At 40.4% G+C, this 13,587-nt stretch overlaps 1 long non-coding RNA gene across 1 annotated transcript in view; it reads right to left on the bottom strand.

Annotated features, from left to right (window-relative positions):
- LOC126260849 (uncharacterized) overlaps positions 1-13,587 on the bottom strand; it is a 197,318-nt gene that overhangs the window by 15,558 nt on the left and 168,173 nt on the right. Inside the window, exon 3 of the long non-coding RNA XR_007546650.1 lies at positions 12,529-12,584. This is a non-coding gene — a long non-coding RNA (uncharacterized LOC126260849). The remainder of the gene's footprint in view (positions 1-12,528; positions 12,585-13,587) is intronic.

Genomic DNA, 13,587 nt, shown 5'->3' with positions numbered 1-13,587 from the left:
ATATTTGACCTTTGAATACCCGTTTATCGTCTGTATTTCTTCTTGGTGTGGCAATTTTAATGGCCAGTAATGTAGTTATAAGCTCTCGGGGACTGATGACCTCAGATGTTAAGTCCCATAGTTCTCAGAGCCATTTGAACCATTTGAAATACAGCGTCTTTACGTATAGTCAATTTGAGAAAGTTCACAACGAGACATGGCTTTTCAGCTGTTTCTGACGCTTCAGTGGATATTATCGCGCTTCCGTAGCCAGGGTTGCTCATGCACGCCTATACGGTGGCGCTCTGGCCGGAGGGACGCTTGTTCGAATCAACCGGCGTGATGGTATGGGTTGCCACTGTTTACGCGTCTCGGTCACCTCTTGTTAGCATTGATGGCACTTTGAACAGTGGATGTTACATTTCAGATGTGTTACGACCCGTGGCTCTACCCTTCATTCGATCCCTGCGAAACCCTACATTTCAGCAGGATAATGCACGACCGCATGTTGCAAGTCCTGTACCGGCCTTTCTGGATACAGAAAATGTTCGACTGCTGCCCTGGCCAGCACATTCTCCAGATCTCTCACCAATTGAAAACGTCTGGTCAATGGTAGCCGAGCAACTGGCTCGTCACAATACGCCAGTCACTACTCTTGATTAACTGTGGTATCGTGTTGAAGCTCCATGGGCAACTGTACCTGTACACGCCATCCAAGCTCTGTTCGACGCAATGCCCAAGCGTATCAAGGCCGTTATTACGTCCAGAGGTGGTTGTTCTGGGTACTGATTTCTAAGGATCTATGCACCCAAATTGCGTGAAAATGTAATCACATGTCAGTTCTAGTATAATATATTTGTCCAGTGAATACCCGTTATCATCTGCATTTCTTCTTGGTGTAACAATTTTAATGGCCAGTAGAGTAAAACCGACAAACTGTAAGGACGAATTCCTGACTGGAAATGGAGTAAAAGATGTCTTAGGAACATATGTCCGGAAACGGACGGTGTGCGTGCAATGACAAGTCGTCTCGGAACACAGTACAGAGCTGCATCGTCTCCACGTCACCACATATGTTCAAAGTGGCCTACATGGGATGCAATGCACGCTTTCACCCTTCGTTTCATGGATTGCCGTAGTCTTTCGCACGGCTTCACAGGCGTCGTGTACGTGGTGCTGAAGGGTCTGCTCATTGGGAACTGGTTCGGCCTACGCAACGTGGTTCAGATGCCCCCAGAGATAAAAAGACAGGTACTTCAACTCTCGTGACCCAGCAGGCCATGTTACAGGGCATCCGAGTCCCGTCCAACGTCCGGGGAAAATGCTGTTGAGGTGTCGGGGAACTGTAATGCGGAAGTTTAAATCGCAGAAACCATATAACTAGTCGTATTGCCAAAGGCGCATTCTCAAGCACGTAATCCAAGTACATCCGCGCATTGCGGAATAATAACCGGTCAGGCTTGTGGTTGCCAAGAATGCGTGGCCACACATTAATGCTGAACCGATGAGGATGAGACGCCTCAACTAGTCCCCGAGATTTGTCTGTCACCCACAGATGACGACTACGCAGGTTGGTGGTGCCAGATCTGTAAAGGTTGCTCAAGCCCTACACCATTACACAGCCTCCACCAGCCTTAACAGTCGCCTGCTGACATGCAGGGTCCATGGATTCATGTCTCCATATCCGTACACGTCCATCCGGTTGATACAAATTGAAACGAGACTCAACAGTCCAATATCGGTATTGAGGGACCCAGGTGAGGCGTAAAGCTTTGTGTCGTGCAGTCATCAGAGGTACACGAGTGGGTCTTCGGCTCCGAAAGCCCATATGGATGATGTTTCGTTGAATGGTTCGCATGCTGACACTTGTTGATGGCCCAGCATTGAAAACTGCAGCAATTTGCGGAAGGGTTGCACTTCTGTCACGTTGAACGATTCTCTTCAGTCATCGTTGGTCCCGTTCTTTCAGGATCTACTGCCGGCCGCAGCGAAGTCGGAGATTTGATGTTTTATCGGTACACTCGTGAACTGGTCGTATGGGAAAATCCCCGCTCCATCGTTACCTCGGAGATGCTGTGTCCCATCGCTCGTGCGCCGATTATAACACCACGTTCGAAGTCACTTAAATTTAAACCTACCATTGTAGCATCAATAACCGATCTAAAAATGCGCCGGACACTTGTCTAATATAGGCGTTGCCGACCGCAGCGCCGCCTTCTGCTCTTTTACATATCTCTGTATTTGAATACGCATGCCTATGCCAGTGTCTTTAGCGCTTCAGTGTATATTCAGTGTTTGAAATCCTACCACCATTGGGGTTCACAAATGATCTACCAAATACAACACTGATTTTTTCAGAGTGTAATATTCGCCGACTATGCAGGAACTGCACTTGACAGGTCAGAAAAATCAGTTAACTGCTCTATAATTTTGTTATGTTTAAATAGACTGAATCTTGCAATCATATGTAACTTCGTTGACTGTAGGCCACTGAAATAAAAACATGGATTGTTCAGCACACCGAACAGTTTGCACTGTCGTAATACACATTTCAATCCATGTCTCCTTAAGCTCGTTTTGCGGCCACATTTTTACTATCAAAGTGTCACGTCTCTGTGTAACAGAGTTTCTTAAAAAAAAATCGTATCATATTATCTCTTCCCGAAAACGCTCACATTTTCAACATATAATGACACTGGAAGATTATACTGCAGGTCCTAGATGGAATATTAGTGGCTGAGTAAGCTGTACCTTCTCAAAGGCCTCCAGAGTATAGGAGATAGATAATTACGTAAGATGAGGCTCCAAATATGGGCTGCCACCTTCTTGTGGTCATCTACTATTCGAGGTTTGCTAGTCACAGGTTGTAAAAAATTATCTGCATTGGGTTGGGTTAATTGTACGGCATTGAAACAACGTTAAAATGGCCTACCTTTAATTTTCTCTGCAGAAGTTAGAGCTACTATTTGGTTGTTACCATAACTTTGAGCAATATATTGTCTAGTATCATCCACACTAAAAATTCATGCAAGAAGGCAGTAGTTGTTGTAATAGATATTTTTTCAAGTGTGTGAAAAAAGTACCAAATTGTCCTTGCGGAAGCGTGATGCTCCAGCAAAGGATGTTCCACAAACTTTGACAAACTTTGTTTGAGAAAAATATCTACGTAAGCTCTCTTTCTTTATTCTCTTTTAAATAAATTTGAAGATCGTTTCTAACTGACAGTTGATAGACTACGTGAGGCAAGCCACACATAGCGCACATTAAGAAGTTTCGTTCCAGAACTAGAAAATAAGAAACTAACTTCTCCCCAATATTTATACCCAAATAGATTTTTCTTCGTATGCTAAGGAAGGTCATGTTTTTGCTCAAACTTTGCAAGATTATGCGAGGTACATTCAAAGTTAAATTAAGGAGATGTGCCCTGGATAAACGGAAGGAGCCAGAGCTTCTTGAAAGTTTCAGAGCAAACTTTAGGCAACTTTGGACTGAAACAGGAAAAGGAATAAAAGAGAAGACGAGTGGGTAGCTTTGGGTGATGAAATAGGTAAGGCAGCAGAGGACCATATTCGTAGACAGACAAGGCGTAGCAGTTATTCTGGATAACACAGGAGACATTGAATTTAACTGATGAAAGAAGAAAATATAAGTAGTAGTAGTAGTAGTAGCAGTGGTAGTAATAGTAGCTTTATTCATCTGTAGATCTCTTTTTACAAGGATATAGGACATGTCAAAGTATTTACAAGTTTAGACCAATTTATAATAAGCTAATTTGTATACACATACATTTACAAACTTCTAGTTAGAGACTATCATTAGATTTACTCCTGGTATACAGTACTTCTTTACAAATAACTTATTACATAATGCAATGCCACACTATTTACTCATATCTCACTATCAGCCACTACACACACCAGACACACATTGTTTCGTAACACTTGACTCACTAGACACACAAACATACACACCCTGGTGATCTCTGGGCAATTTTCTGTACCACAATTTCCTATTTACTATCCTGAAAAACTGAGGCAGCATCCCTCTATAATGAGTGATATGTTGAGCTCAGAAAGAGGAAGAGGTGTTAGTATTGTGCAATGCATAACTTGGGGGTAAGTTTTTCTAGAAACGGAAAGAAGAAGGAAAAAAAACATAGTGGAATGTTGAATGTTTTATAATCATTATTATTATTTATTTGTATAACTTTTTTTTGCAAAACTCCTACTCTGTTTTATCTAAGTAATTCATCATTGTATAAAATGTATTGCATAACAGGTAGTTTTTAGCTGCCTTTTTAAAAAGTGTAGTTTTGCAATTTCTTTTATCTCTTTTGGCAATTTATTGTACAATTTTATTCCTGGATAGGAAATGCTGTTTTGAATTGTATGTTTATTTTTTCTTGGAAAATGTAAGTTGAGTCTAGCTCTTATTCAATGGTCATGGACAGAAATGTTTGTGCAGTAATTACCAATATTATTTTTGATGTGTACAACTAACTGCTAAATGTATTCAGACGGAGCAGTTACAATCCCCAGTGTTTTGAACAGATCTTTACAATGCCATTTTTGGTTACGATTCTTATGGCTCTTTTCTGGAGTTTGAAACATGTGTTCATATTTGGAGCATTTGTTCCCCAAAACGAATGCCATAGCTAGGAATTGAATCTACATATCAATAGCATGTAACTAAAAGACACTGCATGTTACACACTGATGACAGGATTCTAAGGGCATAAAATGCTGATGAAATTCTGTTTTCAAGTACCTTTGTGTGTTCACACCACTTCAACTGAGAATCAATATTCATTCCTAGAAATTGCATTTGTTACACAGTCACTACAGATGCCATCTACATTTAATTTAACATTGTCAGTTTGCCTTTTCAAACTGAAATTCATGGCATTAGTTTTCTTTATTTTCAACGTCACTTTATTGCTTATTGACCAATCGTAAACTTCTTTGAGAGCTTCATTTACTTTCTCTGCAAGAAGTTCTCTTGTTTTCTCAGTGACTATAATATTTCTGTCATCAACAAAGAGAATTTTTTCACCTACTGGGAAAGTCATTGAAGTATATCAGAAACAGTATTGGTCCTAATACGCTACCTTGTGGAACCCCTATATTAATGTATTTTGGTTCTGGTAAGTGTTTTACTAAATGTTTAGATCTATTTTAAGTATGTGTTATTTCTACTCTTTGTACTCTATCTGCTAGGTATGATCGAAACCAGTTATTAGCTACCCCTCTTATTCCCGATGCTTCTAATTTATTTAATAGAATCTTGTGGTCAACTGTATCAAAGGCCTTAGAAATACCCAAAAATATGCCTGTGACACACTCATCTTTGTCAAAAGCCTCAAGTACAACCTTTGTGAGTTCTACTATGGCCGACTCCTATTTTTGCCACTTCGAAAACCAAACTGTGATTCACTTAAAAGATTGTATTTATTCAGGTATCCATTAATCTGTCTTTCATAATGGCTTCCATTATTTTTGAGATTGCTGTCAGCAGGGAAATGGGCCAGTAATTTTCTATTTCTTCTACATCATCTTTCTTAAGCAAAGGTACAACACTTGCCTGTTTTAACTGCTCTCGAAATGACCCTGATGTGAAGGATTCATTTATTATATTTGTTAAGGGGCCTTGTATAATCTGTATGTATTGTTTTGGTACACACATTGGGACTTCATATAAGCCTACTGGCTTTATTTTTTTGTTTTTGAGCAGTTTTATTGACTTCATTCTCTGTGATTGGAAGTAACATCATTGTATTTAGTGCAACACTATTTACTGGGGTTATATTTGTTTTGGGGAATTTTAGCTGTAACTTCTCTGCAATACTTGAAAAACGCTCATTTACATAGTTTGCTAAGTGTTGTGGATCATTTATTACCTTACCTCCCTCCCTTAGCAGTATGTTATTCTGCATTTCTTTGCCTCTCCCCATTTTCCTTTCTTGTAACATCCCAGACTGCTTTGCTTTTATTCTCTGCATTATATATTATTTTGTCATTAAATTACTTTTATGCAGCATCAGCACCTTCCTTTAGATCTTTTTATATCTATGGCAGAAATTTAAGAATTCTGGATCATTGCACCCTTTTTTATGGAACTGAGGTATTTAAGAGTTTGGGAGGACTTCTTAATACCTGATGTTAACCATCTGTTTTTGTGAGATGTTGATACAGACATGCCCTTTCAAAGTTCAATTTAAATAATATGGACAATTTAGAGATATTCATATTCACATTGGTTTCCTTATACACTTCATCCCAGCTTTGTTTTGCTAGTTCCTTTGAAATTCTTTTATTTTGGTTCCTGAAAGATGTTTGTAAGCTTGTAGTTTAGGGAATGATTCGACACCTGATTTTACTGTTGTTTTTTGACAGAGATGGTCTGATAGTCCGAGATCTTTTACAGCTACATCACATTTTTCCCTGTCCATATTTGTGGCTACATGGTCAATAACTGATGCACTCATTGTAGTAGCCCTTGTTGCTCTATTTAACAATAGGGACATGCCAAAACTTCAAAGGATATTTATGAGGGTGCTGCTGGATTCATTTATGATATTAGTGTTGATGTTAACGCCCCCACACAGAATTATATTGACCTTTTTACTTCAGACTTTATCAAGAACTTCTATTAATTTATTGAAAAAAGTTTAACACTGAGAGATCTATACACACATAAAATGATTAATTTCTTGGTGATATCAAGCCCCGTTTGTTAAATAGCTGATATTTCAAAGTGTTTGTCTTCATTTACTGAACTGAGGTGATGTCTTGATTTGAACTGTGTTCCTTTTCTGATATAAATGCATGATCCTCCACCCCTTGAAGCAATTCTGCAGTAAGAGCTTGCCCTTTCATAAGATGATAACACTACATGTTGGATTTCTGTCACTCTATACCAGTGCTCAGTAACACAAACTACTGTGCAGATCAAAGATTGAAGCTCAACTACTAATAGTTGTATTTTATTTTTTGTTGATTGCATGTTTTGATGGAGGATTGTTAAGTCTGTGGAATGCCCCAATTTCCTCCTTCCACATATTTGTTTTTCTTTGTGACATATGGTATGTGTGATATTTGGAGTATGTCTTGCGAGTGATTGTTTCAGTATTTTTTAAAGTGCTGGAGATATTCTTTAGGCAGGGGAACCTGTTGTCTGGATTTATCCTAAAAAAGACTTACTTTTCCCACCCATGACAACAGGTATTTGACCATGTGTGGCCAGAGATGCACTCCCTATACTTTCATGAATCAGTTGCACCAATCTTCGCTTCCCAGTCCTGTTTAGTTGTAGGCCATGCCTAGACCTAAACAGGACTGGAAAGGGAGGATTGGTACAGCACAATTGTTGGTGCTCACTTCCTGTGTGACAGAACTATGGTTTCGTGTTAGACACTCCAGCATGCGTTACCCACTGCAGCCATAGCTCCCAGCAGCCCAAATGTTAGCTGTAGCCTATATTCAGACCATTTTCCCCATTGCTGCTAGCAAACAGTTTTAATTCAGTAATAGCGTGATGCTAGCTGACTCTAGTTACAACCCTCTGCCGCTAGAGGGCTCCGAATTGCAGCATATAACATGGCGGCGTGTACGTAACTATGTCGGTGCGTGAGAAACGGCGTGCTGTAATCGACTTTCGAATTCGAAGAATTAGTTCACACAAGTAGCACCTCCTCTTTCAGTATGGCAATACCAGACCACACACAAGCGCTGCGACATCTGCAACAATTCGACGCCTTGGGTCTGCTGTCATCGATCATACTCCACACTGGCCCTACTTGACCGAATGCAATTTTCATCTGTTTCCAAAGCTTAAAGAACAACTTCGAGGACTTCACTTTGATAGTGCTGAAACTTTGCAAGCAGAGGTGAGTCTCTGGCTCCGTCAGCAAAATCAGACGGTATCAACAAACTGATCTCTCGTTCGGAGAAATGTGTTCGTCGCCAGGGTGACTTATGATGAAAAAAACAAGTAGACATAGAGAATAAAGATGTAGAATGTTAATAAAGTTCTAAAAATCGTTGATAGTTATCTTATAAATAAGTCGGAGGCATTACTTTTCAGCATGCACTCTTAGTGTTCTGCAACCACGATTCTTAATATATCTCCTTCGACAAGGTAGCGAAAAACAAGTAAAATGTACTGCGTGATGAAATGACAAATGAAGTGTGGAAAAATTACAGGTTACAGTGCTCAGTGTAAACTATTATTTCTCTAGAGATGTAAAGATCAAGGAAATTGCAATAAGAGTAGTTTTAAACGGTATTGTAACATACTTAATCAGTTGCTTAAATTACTGCAGCCCGCAAGACCTATGAGTCCTTGAGGCAGCGCAACACTTCTCGACGGGGGAACGCTAATTTATAAATCTGTGGAAGTGTCTGGTGGCCGTCGCAGTTATCAAGCCTTCTGCAGCGATGCGGCCGTAGAATGTGTGGAATCAGTATAAAATAAGAACTGTGCGTGGAAGAACACAAGCCAAACGTAAGTATTGCGACAAGCTCTGTCATTATGCATTGACTTTGCAACTACGCCTACCTCTCAATGAACGACAGGTATATGCACTTTCTGTTACATGCATGGTTCCGTCACAACCAACGGGAAAGAAATACAGACAGTAGCAAACAAAAGATTAAAGAAGGAAGTGTTGAGCCTACAACCTCTACATAAAATAGCACGTCATGGTCTGCTGAGACATCTAAGATTCTGAACGAACAGGGAAGCTATATTAGCAACAAGTTTTTGTACTATGTGATGTTCGACAACGCATTGAAGACCGCCGTGCTACGGGATGGCAAAAACTGAGAGGGGTTTTGCGGTTGTTGAAAGTCTATGCATGACCGCTTTCATTGTTAGAATCCAAGTACCGGCGAGAATTTTCTACAAAACACGATGTAATTACGAGCAGCCACTCGTCATGCGCTTTCAGGAGGCCTCCGCGACGCTAAATAACAACTTTTGGAGGTAACTGTTGCGCAACAGATCCAGAAATCGCATTTGCATGCATTAATTTTCGATGGCAGGATAGATGCTACGGGCCACAGCGTAATTTATTTCATAATAACCGCTCTCGTCCCAGTATTTTACAAGAGTATTCATCCTACGAGCAAAGCTCGATATATGCTGGCTACAGGCGACGTTTTACAGCCACGATATCCACATATGCACAGGGCACAGCGACAACCTACTGATAAAAGACGTCATGGCACTAGATGTACTTTGATGAACATAACCGTGTAGCCAAAAATATATAAGGGGCGAAGTTTCCGTTTGAGGATGTTTCTGAAACTTATGCGCAATGTAGTGCAATTCCGAGGTGGGCATACTACAAGCACCGACATGTAGACAAGGGATTGGCGTGGCATTCGTATCTTTCTGGCATGAGTGAGGAAAATGCGGAAAGGTGAACTACGGCGACGTTATCACCAAATGCTTCTAAGTAGGACCAACGTGCTGATATTCTTTTCTTGCATGCCGAATGTATGGTCAAAATCCCAAGCTTGTTCGAGGATCCTGCCCACAGTGCTCCAAAGGTTTTGAATTGTAGAAAGACAAGGGTGCGGCTTTGAACTTTTTCTACGGAGGAGAGGTGGTGTAGCGCCACTCCATTGCCGTATTGTTTCCGGTTCGAGGTGGTGAGCGCATGTTTCATCTCCTATAACGATGTTCGACGAAAAAATGTACCGACAAGCCTTGTAACAAGGAAGCAGTTCCACACAAATTGTCCTTCATTGCTCTTTTGTAATCTTCTGTTAGGCGGCAAGGAACTCCTCTGGCACACATCTTTCAGTACCCCAAGTGGTGGGCGAGCGCGTCAGTACTACCAACAGAGACATCCAGTTGAACAGCGAGGTGTCTAATTCTGATTCGTCGATCACCTCGAATGAGAGTGTCCGCACGTTCCAACATTACAGGACTCAGCTGTGCGCGGCCGGCGGGAGCGCGGGATATCGCACAGGTTCGTGCTACCTTGTTGCGATGATGACAGACGCCTCTTTCAACGACATACCGTGCTTTTGTTCACTGCCAGGTCTCCGTAGACAGTCTGCAAGCGCCATTGAATACCTGCGATGCTCTGGTTTTCTGCCAACAGAAACTCAATGACAGCTCTTATGGAACGCACTTCCGTTACAGAAGCCATTATGAAGCTTACGTGTAGTGGCGCCACCTGTCGAAACTTAGAGAAACTTCTAGACCCATAACAATTCCGCATTTTTTTTTCAGCCGAAATTGGCCGAGAAGAAAACGTGTTGCATTACTTCCTGAACGCCTCTCGTTGTATACGATTCTCAAACTGAAGTTATTACTCGATCCAACAGAAATGATTTTTGTCATCTGAATACCAAACTTCTCATATTTTTCATAAATAGCACTACTGTATAGTAATGACACGAAATTTACTTCCAAATTAATTAAAAATTGTATTTATAATTTGGAAATACTGTCATTATTCGTGTTTGTATGATTTATTCAGAAAAACAAGTGACTGTAAGTTGTAAGTTGTCTTAGAATCTTTGAATGTATATATTGATGTATTCATACATCTCTGACCTGCGAGTTATGTTATCTTTGTTGTTGATTTTTGTGTGTGAGTATCCAGTCTCTTATGGAGTGTCAGAAGCTGTAGTGTTAATGTATCAATGAGCTGTGGAGGTAGTACCACGGAAGTGGTATGTTATGGTCTAAAATATTGTGAAGTATCTTTCATAAAATTGTGAAATTTACTGAAATACGACATGAAGGAAATAAAAAAAGGGTAAAAGTTCATTACGTGGTAGAGTCCTTATCTGTCAAGAATCGGGCCTACGATGCCTACTAGACAACAGTTACTGAACGAACTATAAATTTGACGAAGATCTACAAGAACCAAGTGAGTACTTTTTTTTAGTTTTTAAGTGTTATTATGAACTTCCTTCTCATTTACAATGGATGCACACGCATGGTGATACCATCCCTACAAATGTGCGAGGGAACATTTGAGGATTTTATTAGCAACAGAGGAGGGGTTCGCGACAAATCTCTGATAAAATTCTGGTAGAGCAGATATACGAAATCCTCCAGAAAATATACTTATTTTGTCATATGATTTCTTAATGTGATGACCGAGTTAGTAAATTTGCGAAATTATTACATCCCTCAATTGATTCTGTTCAAGCTCTGTGGTATGCAAGGGGGTGAAAAATACTGGATTAGTTTTATTCTGGTTTTATACACTCGACGCCAGATGTCATAATTCGACTCATATTCGGCTTCTAATCCGGAATGGCCGTTTTTATAAGGATGTCACGCGTTCACAAGATGCCGTTTCCCAGTACCAATCAAGTCGAGAACCCGTGCAATCTATAAATCCCTTTCTATTACCACGAAGCTTATTGCGAATTTTTTCTCTGTCATTACTGGATGATACATCTTGTTCACGTCACACTAAAAGCGTATCTGCAAATTCCTGTTTGTAAGAATGGAGTACATGTCCGTGGTTTCCTGCAGATACAGTTCAGCTGCCGTACGGATAACAGGTGCGTCATAGTATGCGACTGAAATGTTGCGATAACTGGAAACGTACTCCAAAGTTTAAGTACGCGGGACAGTGCGGTTTTCGTAGGCAAAACGTGAATTACGCACAGTTTTACCGTGAAATTCTGGTGGTACATGTCGCGTCCAGCCGAACTGGTGTCACCAATTTGACCGAGATCGCGCAAAGGTGAGTGATGCTGATCGGGAAGGAAAGCCATTGACGTCCACGACGGAATACAATGTTCAGGCAATCGAGGAAGAACAACTGTGGAGGTGGTGGTGGTGGTGGGGGGGGGGGGGGGTTGTTGCAACGGTAAGGACTTTCAAGCAGAGATTCGGAATGGCTCCGTGACAAAGGAGCGGATATCTGCAGCCGAGAAACTGAACAGTTGGTGGAACGTTCCGACCGTTTTTTACAGAGGTTTCGTGACTGTTGAAAATAGTGACATGTGTCTGTGTCACTTCGAAGTGGTGTAGTTCAGCATTCAATTAAATTTACTTGGCCTGTTGTTAAAGGTGTAACTTATTTTTTGTAGTCCCGTCGTAAGCTCTACCTTGGACACATTGTTAACTGTTTTATATGATTTTTTAATAGGGCATCAGTTTACACGTGTCACATACGCATTCGTCATTTTGGACCTCGCATCACCTGAAATTTCGTTACCGAGCATCGCTTCCTAATCTCGAAAAATTCAATATACGATTTTCTTTCTTCTGCATATACGTATGTGACGCCTTCTTTCATAGGATCACTCATTACTGTACCCAGATATTTTAATAAAATGGCCCCGTCTAGTCGAGGCCCATTACTTGTTCCACGACATTTTACGTTTTATTTTCAGTGTTTTAATTGCATAGGTCAGTATGTGTCAACAGTGTTAAAATCATGTCAGTATCTGAGATAATTTTTTTGACTGAAAAGTGTTTCTCTGATTTGACTGATTCAGAAAAGTTATAGGCTATTTACAATTTTTAATGTTCTGTAAGTCCTTCAGTATTAGGTGAGTAGGTACTTACGGTCGAAGGAGGCTCTCTGCCGATAACTCTGCGCTGGCTCTCAACATTTTCTGATCCTGTAAAAGAATGAGAAGAAGTGGTTAGAAATCAGAGTCGATAGAAATTCACTGCGAAATCTGTATTCATACGAGAAAGTTCACACTGACTCATAAACAAAACTGTAACATAATCCTTGCACACTGCATTTGTGATAATTTTTGCTCTGTGAAAGAAACATCAAAATTGTATGAAATTTAGCAACAAACAACGTTGTGAATGTATTTAAATAAAGCTCTGGAACATCCGGAGCAATTTCAGCCAAGCGTGGTACACGTAGACTTCTTACAATTCCTGCTTGTGGGTACTTGCGACTGTAGACGGAACAATCGAGCCCACCGGATCTAATATGATTGCACATCTGCACTGTATCATCATGAAAACACTTGACACTGCAACACTTTGTCAGAAGATTGGAATAGAATGTGTGCTTCCCAAAATGTCACCGAAATCGCGTGGACTGACAGGATTAGTTTCCCGAGTGGATTTGGTACACTGTTGCTCTGTGGATACTTTCATCCGCATATCTCAGAGTGCTAGACACAGTAGTATATTGCGATTTTCATATTGGGGCCTTCTCTGCGACTAAATAATTGCATTTTAAGTATGTATTATGCGAGTTTCTATCTTTTATTTCCGAAGTATCTAGAGTTGCTTGTTATACATGAATTAGTTTATAAATTTATGGACACTACTGATGTGACAAAAGACTTTTTTTGCGTTGTTTGAATCGGAATTGTTAGTCTTCAGCCTCTTCTTGTAAGTAAGTAATTACGAACGTTTTGATCATATTATTAGTTACATTTACGACTTTTTAGGGTTATTTCTTACAGCTGGACGTATCTGTGGTTGGTTTTGTCTATCCAGCAGGCAGTTATCTGACCACTCCAGCACACATTCACGTGTCACTAGTACATAATGTATACATGTGTTTTCTGTTACCAGAATGAAATTTTCACTCTTCAGTGGAGTGAACTCTGATTTGAGACACGAACTCGGGACCTTTGCCTTTCACGGGCAAGT

This window comes from Schistocerca nitens, chromosome 5 (assembly GCF_023898315.1).
Source record: "Schistocerca nitens isolate TAMUIC-IGC-003100 chromosome 5, iqSchNite1.1, whole genome shotgun sequence".
Taxonomy (NCBI): domain Eukaryota; kingdom Metazoa; phylum Arthropoda; class Insecta; order Orthoptera; family Acrididae; genus Schistocerca; species Schistocerca nitens.
Note: the sequence above shows the minus strand (reverse complement) of the source record. Positions and strands in the feature narration are given on the sequence as shown.